This window comes from Pteropus vampyrus, unplaced genomic scaffold (genome assembly GCF_000151845.1).
Source record: "Pteropus vampyrus isolate Shadow unplaced genomic scaffold, Pvam_2.0 Scaffold67, whole genome shotgun sequence".
Lineage (NCBI taxonomy): Eukaryota > Metazoa > Chordata > Mammalia > Chiroptera > Pteropodidae > Pteropus > Pteropus vampyrus.
The window spans coordinates 6,904,801-6,914,144 of record NW_011888848.1 but is presented as its reverse complement, the minus strand read 5'-3'; the positions used below and the strand labels follow the sequence as shown (position 1 = coordinate 6,914,144).

At 34.7% G+C, this 9,344-nt stretch overlaps 1 protein-coding gene and 1 long non-coding RNA gene across 3 annotated transcripts in view; both read right to left on the bottom strand.

Annotated features, from left to right (window-relative positions):
- PPP3CA (protein phosphatase 3 catalytic subunit alpha) overlaps positions 1-9,344 on the bottom strand; it is a 310,822-nt gene that overhangs the window by 230,190 nt on the left and 71,288 nt on the right. The window lies entirely within an intron of this gene.
- Positions 888-9,344, bottom strand: part of LOC111740705 — a 47,430-nt gene continuing 38,973 nt past the window's right edge. Inside the window, exons 3-7 of the long non-coding RNA XR_002780726.1 lie at positions 5,698-5,843; positions 4,876-5,044; positions 3,032-3,147; positions 1,830-1,951; positions 888-1,114 (exon numbers count right to left, since the gene is read on the bottom strand). This is a non-coding gene — a long non-coding RNA (uncharacterized LOC111740705). The remainder of the gene's footprint in view (positions 1,115-1,829; positions 1,952-3,031; positions 3,148-4,875; positions 5,045-5,697; positions 5,844-9,344) is intronic.

The window sequence follows — 9,344 nt, the reverse complement described above, 5'->3', positions numbered from 1 at the left end:
TGCTGGCGGCACACACTCTTATTACAGGGGGCAGCTATGAAAAGGCAGATTTTATATGAAAACTTTTGGATCCTGAATGTTGGAAACTAATGCAAATTATTTAAATCTCTTTATAGGCCAAATAATTCTCCGTGAGCTGGGAGGCAGCCTTCATCTCTGATCTAGATGATGAAGAGACAATTTTTTGTCCTTAGGAGAGGAACAAAAAATGTACATTACTGGTTTCCATAAGCATTCGCTGAACTTTGTTTTCTTGTAGTCTACAATTTGGCAACCCATATTCGATAACTCACTAGCGTCTGTTTTCTTTATAAGATATTCAAGATACTTCATCCTGAGTTTTTCTAACTTAATTGGCCTAAACCCTTAAGAATGTTCTAACAAATACAGAACACAAGCAAAAAGAAGACTGAATCTTTTTTTTTTTTTTTTTTTTGATGGTGATCCAGGGAATGGATAAGTGAACATGAATCACTTGGAAACATGAATAAAAGAATAAAACATGAATAAATATAAACAGTTTCTGCTCACTCATGCTTTCCCTCTATCTCAGTCAACATTTTGGGGTAGAAGTTGAATGAAAGGTAAGGAATGGCTAACTTCCAAGTAAAATGATAAACCAAATAAAAACCACACAAGATTAGCAGCCGATAAACAAATACTGCCTCAAACCAAACATAACCCATGTAACATGATTCCAAAAGAATAAAACTGAACTGACAAACTGCATTCGTCATTTCCTCATAAGATAAAGACAGACCTAATTATGTAATCCAGGTACATAAATCAAGCAAAGTGACACAGATAACTGTCTCTATAGTAATGCAATTTGCATGCTCTACTCAGAAAAAATATATATATTTTTACAAATGTATTTGTGACAACATACTAGAGGGTAAAGGAATTTACACCTTACCTCTTCCTGTACATGAACTACCTTCATATGTACAAAAAGATAGTAGAATAATTTTATTTTTCAGTGTGTTTTCTTTGTTGCCAAGTGCCAATTATAATTCTACACCGTTTTTAAAGCTTCTTACCTTCCCTCATTTACTCTACTTTTCACCAAAACTATGTTTTCTTTCATCAATTCCCATACTCTTATTCCTTTAAACTGTCAAAATATGTAAAACCAAAAAGAAAAATAATAATTACATACAGCCCTTTACCTTTATGATGTATATGTAGCACCAAATGTATAAAAAAGTAAACACAATTATAAAATAAATATACTTTTTCAATGAAGTTATTAAATTCAGATGTGGCCCCAGCTATGTGACAGCTACTAATATTATAAAAATTAGTTGCACTATTATAAATTGAGTGACTAATGTCTCTCCTTTAAAATAATGGTGATAACTTGGTATACACCAATCACAGCTTAAGGACAGAATTAAAACCTGTAACTAAGAATTACCTAATAAAATCTCAGAGAAAAGTCAAGGTTGGGACTAACACAAAACAATGGCTTTACACTGATGACTGAGAGACAGTATGATGAGAAATAGGAATACAGTCCACACTGAAGTCTCCCAAGTGAACCTGAGTTCAACTAGTGAAAAGATTTTAAATTAGGGGTTATTTGTCTCAAACACAAACACATTCACAGAAGAAAGGTAAGAGGACAGTTATTCTGAAAAGACAGAGTAGATAGTCACTGCTGTTGTCCTCTCTCATCTATAGAATCTGACCAACTAACTCTTGTCTTCAAATAAGCCAAATACTGTAAGGACACAAGACACTCACCCACTACATTATCACCCCAGGCTGTCTTTTTCCGACCACTGCTAGAGCTACAGTGTGAAGTTGTATAACAAATATTTTCTTACCTTTCTGCTTCTGCCCTGGGGCTTCATCCGTTACCCAGGAATTAAATAATATGTACGTGTAGATTTCCAAACCCTGGTACTGACAGGGAGGATTCTATAAAATGGAATTCATTTGCCTGAATCTTAGAAAAAGACACATCAGTAGATAACTCATATACTGCACAGAATATACATTAGATGTAGGATAAGTTGAATAAAACTCTATTTCTACTAACTCAAAAGGTTTTCCTAACTCAGTGTAATATACAATATGTATGAATTATCCATAAATGTGAATAAAGATTTTTTTTTTTCAACCCATTTTTTCAGGGCCTAGGAATTGGCAGAACTTGTGTTACATACTTGGGATTATAACCAAGTGCTTATAACCTAGTGGTTAAGACAATCAAATAAACAATTACTTACAGAAACTATGCTATGACGTCTGCTTTTCGTCATCAGCACAAGGTTTAATAATGGAAGCACATGAAGTCTACGGTCTACTGAGACTAGAAGAGGAAGGTGTCAAGGGATTTGAGGAATGGTTTCTAAAGGGGTGACAGCTAATCTGGCACAGGAGTGGAGGGAAGTGTGTTCTAGGCAGATGCAAGCCTGCAGGCCAAGACAGAAGCCACAATGGGCCTGGTGGAGAAGCAAACAGGGACCTAGTAATAAAGGGAGCTTGAACTTTGTCCTTTAAATAAAAGGAAACAATGAAAAGATTTTAGACAAATGAATAATATGCAAGGGTACCACTGCTAACATGCTTCGGCCACTGAATTGCCTCAGAATTGCCTCTACAGTAAATACTGGCCTAACATTTAAATACATAGTGACATCTAAAATCAGATTCCAGTTAATCTTTTAAAATTTTACCTCATCTCTTATTAAGTAGTTAATTGATTCAATAAATATTTTCTGAAGGTAGAAGTGTGTTTTGAAGAAAAAGAAAAAAATAACTTTGAAAACTGGAGTGGAATGAGCAGTCACTATGAACAAAGATATAGAAACAGGGGTACCAGAAAGCACATGGCATGTTCTGGGGAGACAAATAATTGAGGTTCCTTATAAGTATAGTAGGATTTCAGTCAAAAAAAAAAAAAAAAGCACAAAGAACTACAAGGTAGAAAGGGAAATGAAATGCCTTTAAAATTTAGAAACTAATGGAGGCACAACTAAAGTATTGTAAACTGAAGAGTGACAAGTTGTATGAGAAAACTTACCATGTCTGCAGACAGTGTGTAGAGGAAACCAGAAGTATAGAAGGAAATTTTTAAGGTTTTCAACTTTTTCAGTTTAAATAAATAATTTCCTCTCTTTTACGGATACGTTAAATAGTCTAAAGTCAATATGGAGAAAGAAAAAAATCTATAAGTTCTCATTAATTAGTCTATTTTCAACTAAAGCTGATGGGAAAGGGATATTACTCCTTTTCTGCAAAAATATCTTCACACAGTTAATTATCAGTGGAAGAAGGCAAAACTGTGTTACGTTTTAGTGGTTAACATTCTGTGCAGGTACGTACTGATTTGTGGGCCTTCAGCAAGTGTAGGGAATAATTCTGATCTGTCAGTTCTTACTCTGACTCCACAGTGCTATGGGACCACTAGGCTAAAATCAACTCAAACAGATACAACCGTATTCATCTAGAATCGTACCCTAGACATGTTAGTACCACTATAAGCTGCAAGCCAGAGAGAGTAAACAACACAGAGGGTAACACTGCAATCATTTAACTACCTATGAACTAAAGATAATACAATTTCAAATTTATCTCACCTCCATACCTAGACTAACCTAAGAAGAGTCAAATACCATATTATCTTAATAGTATATCAATTACATTAATGTGCTGAGACACATCAGGATTAATATATTAGTCACACATGTAAGTAACATATGCCCAAGACTTTTGTGTATTCAAAATATCTTCCTTAAGCAGCTACGGGAAGAAAGCCAAAGACGTTTTCATGATTGATTTCTATGTCATGTTCACGAACGCGATCTTGGCATCTGATTCTTTTAACTGAATGGCTCATGGGACTTCCTGCTAAATATCTGTCCAAAGTTCATAAACATTATTTGTTCAGCCCAGAAAAAAACTGCTATAAAAATTATAGAGGAGCAGTCACCAAATGTATTTATTATGTCTACTATTACCAAATCAGCCAGCATTTTTCATTCTATTGTTACTTTTTAGTAATCCTATAGCCTGCCTTCTAAAACTTTACCAAGAAGATTGAGCCCAGCTGCTGTGAGATTACATGGCCACCATTCTCATTAACTCGAAATTCCTCTGCTTCCTTAACTCTCTCTCTCTCTCTTCAGCCCTTTCTCTGAATTTTTAAGCATCCCTTTTCTTTGCTAAGGCGAATCTCACACCCATTTTCTTGAAAATGCCTCTTTGCTAGCCCTCGTCCTTGTTTTATCAATTATGCAGAATAGTTCTCTTACATTTTCAGATTATCCCTGTGGACTGGCTCTTTTCTCTCTTCCTACAAAAGTCTCAGGCCTCCTCTATGCTAAAAAAAAAAAAAAAAAAGAAAAAAAGAAAAAAGAAAAAATGAAAAAGAAAACCCTTTCCTTTGATTCTGTTCTCTCTCAACATACCTTTGAGATTGCTTGCTCTGTCCTAAATGCCTTAAAAATAAAGACTGCCTCAGTTTGCTCTAATTCCTCACTTCCTACCTCACTCCCTGGTTATGCCATCTCTACCTTGCTTAAATTGTTCTCCCAACTCCTCACATCCTTATTTTTCCACACACCTACTACTCTAATCTGCTGGCAAGTCAGAAACTGGGTCATCTAAAACCCACTCAGTTCTGTCACCTCATGCATGCAATTTCTGTGGTCTTATATTTAGTTGCTATTTCGACTCTTTGTCTCAGGTATATCTTCTAATTCCAGTATATTGTTGTGGGTACTTTTTACTTGCACCTAAAATATGGTGATACCCTCCCAGCTGGCCTCTCCACCTTTATCCATCCATTGCCTACAACAGGCTATATTAAATCTCTCCAGACATAAACTTGACCATTCCTTACTTACAATTTTGCTCATAACTTACCTTATACCCTGATGGTAGAATAATCTTCCAGAAGCTCAGCAGCAATCATGTCCCTGTCCTGACCTAAATCTTCACTAGCTGTATAGTCACAAGTGACTTCATCTTCTTAGGTTGCTACCCAAGGCTTTGCACAGTAGGGCCCATTCTTTTCAATCTACTAACATATATTCTGGAATTCAAATAAACAATATTAAATTATTATTCTATCCATGAAGGCAGGGATAAAATGCTATTTACTTTGGCCTTCTCTTATCATACACAGAAGTGTAATTTTATACAAAAAAAAAAGTGTTCAATATAATCATCCGATGGACACCCATGTAATTAATAACAGGATCAAAACAAAAAAAAGTAATATAAGTCCCATGCAAACACACATACACACACATATATTTTACTGTTATATCCTCAGAACCCAGAAAACTCCCTCGTATTGAGTTGGATTGCTGGAAACATAGGTATACCGTGGTACTTATCCACTTTGTTTTACAGCTGTGAAACAGAGAAAGTATACTGCTGTCATAATTAAGCACTTAAACATGAACATCATGAGGACGATAATACACAAGTATTTGTAAGATAAGAGTCTAAATACAGCAGTATTCCAGAAATGTATTATCAGAAGGGAGGTCCTTACTTAGCCAGCCTCTATAAGCTGGCCATAGGTTTTTCCTGTAATGCATTGTTTCACAAGTGTTCATTTGTCCCATGGTAATTTCTGTGGCAAAGGGTCGGCCGTTGAGGATTTCATCAAATGTCAAGAGGAATTCCTATCAAGGGACCTAAGCACACATAATACATGAGAAAGTAATGAAAATGTACCTTCTGTGCTTCAGGGTATGCTACATGCAATCAAGTTCTTTCAGGAACACTGTGTACAGATAGCAGTTTTCAGGAGGTCAAAATGAAAAAGAAGTTGCTGAGTTTATAGCATTTTTATTAGCTAACATCTGGAACTTTTTAAGTAGCTATAATTTAAAAAGAAGCATCTATGAGATCCATGAAGAACACAGGCCATTTATATATGGGCATAAACATCTCTACATCCAAAAACATTTTAAAAATAAAAACTGTTAGTTGTCAATGTGTCCCTCAATCTACTGCTCTAGCACAAGGCATAGAGGACTGTAACATTAGGTGTTGTATAAGGATGTTCAAACTAATCTACAAGTGAAAATCATTCTAACAACTTTTTGTTAGGCCCCTATATTATATGGACTGCCAAGTTCCTGGCTTCCAAAACAAGCAAGACCTGTGGGCCTATCAACTTCGCTATAAACTTTGCCCATTTTAACCATATCAAGCCACACTTTCCTCTAAAACACATTATTTTGTGGCTAAATTTATGAAATATAATATGCATTATATTATAAAAACCAAACAAAGAAAACAAGAAGTTCTGTACCTGAAAGATATGCAGAAGGGGGTGGTTCGCCTAGGATTAGGGTGGCAGCTAGCTTTAGTCACTAACAAATCTACCTGCCACTTCATGTATGTGCTCTTCAAGGTTCTTCAGACACTGCACATTACACAGACACTATTCTCCAAATTATCAATGCTCCCTACTCCTCAAGTCCTCTGGATTTGTTTTCTAAATCTCGATAATTAAAAAGCAACCTTTCAAGACATGGAAACCACCTAAGTGTCCTTTGATCAATGACTGGATAAAGAAGATGTGGTATATATACACAATGGAATACTATTCAGTCATAAAAAGATGAAATACTGCCATCTGTGACAACATGGATGGATCTTGAGAGCATCATGCTAAGTGAAATGAGTCAGACAGGAAAGCACAAGAACCATATGATTTCACTCATATGTGGGATATAAAACAAAAAGCAACAAACAAAACAAAGAAATTCATTAATACAGACAACAAAATGGTGGTTACCAGAGGGCAGAGGAGCGGGAGGGAAGACAAAAAGGGTAAAGGGGATCAAATATATAGTGACAGAAGGAGACTAGACTTTTTTGGGCAGTGAGCACACAATGGAGTATGAAGACATTGTATTATAAAATCCTATATCTAAAATTTATATAATGTTATTAACCAATATTACCCCAATAAATTTAATTTAAATGATTTTTTTTAATTTTAAAAAGCAGCATTTAGTCAACAACAAACTCATGACAAATATTAACAATTCTTGCATTTACTTACACCTGGTATAATCAAAATCCATTCAACAATATTTCTCTCATTCGACCAATAAGAATTCATTGGCACCAAGCATGACTGATAAGTGCTAGTTATCTCTTTTCCCATATACACACCAGCAGTTAGAAGTGGAAGCCAATACTTTATGTGTAAATATGATAGTCCCGTTTCACCTTATAATTGGAGAAAGGAGCCATAAATTTAAAAGCCAGTAAGTATTAGCAATTATTTGCTCATGGGTAAGTCAGTGGACCAAGAATAAAGCACAAATAAAAATACCATAAATAAGGACAAAATTTTCTGACTTGTGGCTTAGTTATCTATCATACATACTGCTTTGTAATTCTGGCTTAAAATTGTCCCCTTTCAGGAGGAAGTGGAAAGCTTATCGTATCACCTCCCATCTTCAGGTATCTTTTATCTTAACTGTTGCTGCATGAGTCAGCACCATTGGAAATGGACAGCTTCCTGCTGTTTATTAAGGGAAAAGTCTTCTCTCCATGGAATGACACAATGTAGCCAAATTACAAACAAAGGTAAAAGATATGTCCAAAACTGTGATGGGAAAGTTAAACACACACACACACACACTACAAATAACAAAAATGTTATTGCTAAACCAAGTCTATGTTGCTCATCGATAAAATTTATCTTTTAAAACAAAATTTAAAATACGCTATTATCTTAGTCATTCTTAATAATAGTAATAATAATAATGTAATGATTATTCATTCACTTAAGAGTTAGCAATAATGTTATTTTCTTTATTAGCAGTTAGGCCTAATTTGCTTCAAAAAGACTTCCCTGACACCCCACTCCCCACACTTGCAGGTTAGGTATCTTGACACTTGCTTGCAGGTACTTCACTCACCATCCTTAGTTGATAATACAATGCTGTTTTTAGAGTTGTCTCCTCTACCATGGGCTTCTGGTTCTATCATTCTAGTTATAACATTTAATACTACACATCATTTAGTGAATGCTTTGAATGTACTTGGCCTGTGATATTCATTACCTCATTTAATACCAGAACTAGCTTATGAAGTATTATTAGTTCTATTTTATATTTGAAGACATTTATCTAGAAATGTAGATAATTATAAGAATTATAACTAAGTTACCAGTCACAATTTAAACCAGTTCTGTTAAGTACCAAAGCCTAGGTATCTTCCAGAGATGGAATGCCTCATCCAATAATATACAAGAAGTATAAGATAATATGTAGGACAATATGGTAACCATCTCAAGATTCATTTATCTATTCAATTCAAGCATATCCAAGAAAAATGTTTTTGACATTAGGAACCATTAGCATACTTGCCTTTAGTACTGATACTTTCTTTACACTTGGGAAGGCAATAGCCCAAAGATTATATAGTTCAACAACCTAGATTCCAATCCCAGTTCCCCCATTACTTCTCTATGCCTCTGTTTCCTCATCTGCACAATGTGGATAACAACACTATCTACCTCCAGACTAAATGAGTTGATATTTATAAAGTACTTGAAACAGTACCTGGCAGAGTAAGGACTAGGTAAATGTTTGATAAACAAAAACACCCTTCATGGGTAGATTGTATCAGAGCTGCTTAATGGCAAACTCTATTGACAGCACAACATGTACTTTATTTATGGAGAAACATCTTGTAACCCAAATACTTTTAAACATTGCCTTAGGGCAAGGAAGCTAGTTGAGAGGGTGAACAATGAGCAACTGTTTCCAGGTAGGAATAAAAAGTGAACAGTTGGGAAGAGAGAAACTAAAATGGCTTGAAAACATTTTCCAGGTTGATTTCAGATCATTCAAATCAGTATTAGACCTTAAGATTACCCCTAGATCAAAGTAGTGGATTTTGACTATGATCCTTCAGTTGGTGACTTAAATAACAGATGTAAGCATGTTATATATTACTTGATATTTTGAAAATACAAACTGGTTATGTGTTACTTTCTAAAGAAAGATTATTTTTTGTAACTTCCCAACACCTACGTATGGGTTTTTATACTTAGTTTAAAGAACTGATGAATATAATTTCTTTACGATTCTATTTTAATAAAGAAAAATAATAATTAAAGCTACTTATTTTATTAAGATGTCACATTTATGAAACTGAATCCCAAGTCTAAGCAGTTTTATTTCCCCTCTTCTTGAAAATAAGCTTCAATATATAACAAACCTCTAGGATCAATATGAATGAAGGAATGGAACCTAAGAATTCCTTCAGAAAAATTGCTAAAGGTTCTATGACCTCTACAAGAATGATAATACCTTTCAACACTGAAAATTTTAAAAAAAGAAAGAAATATG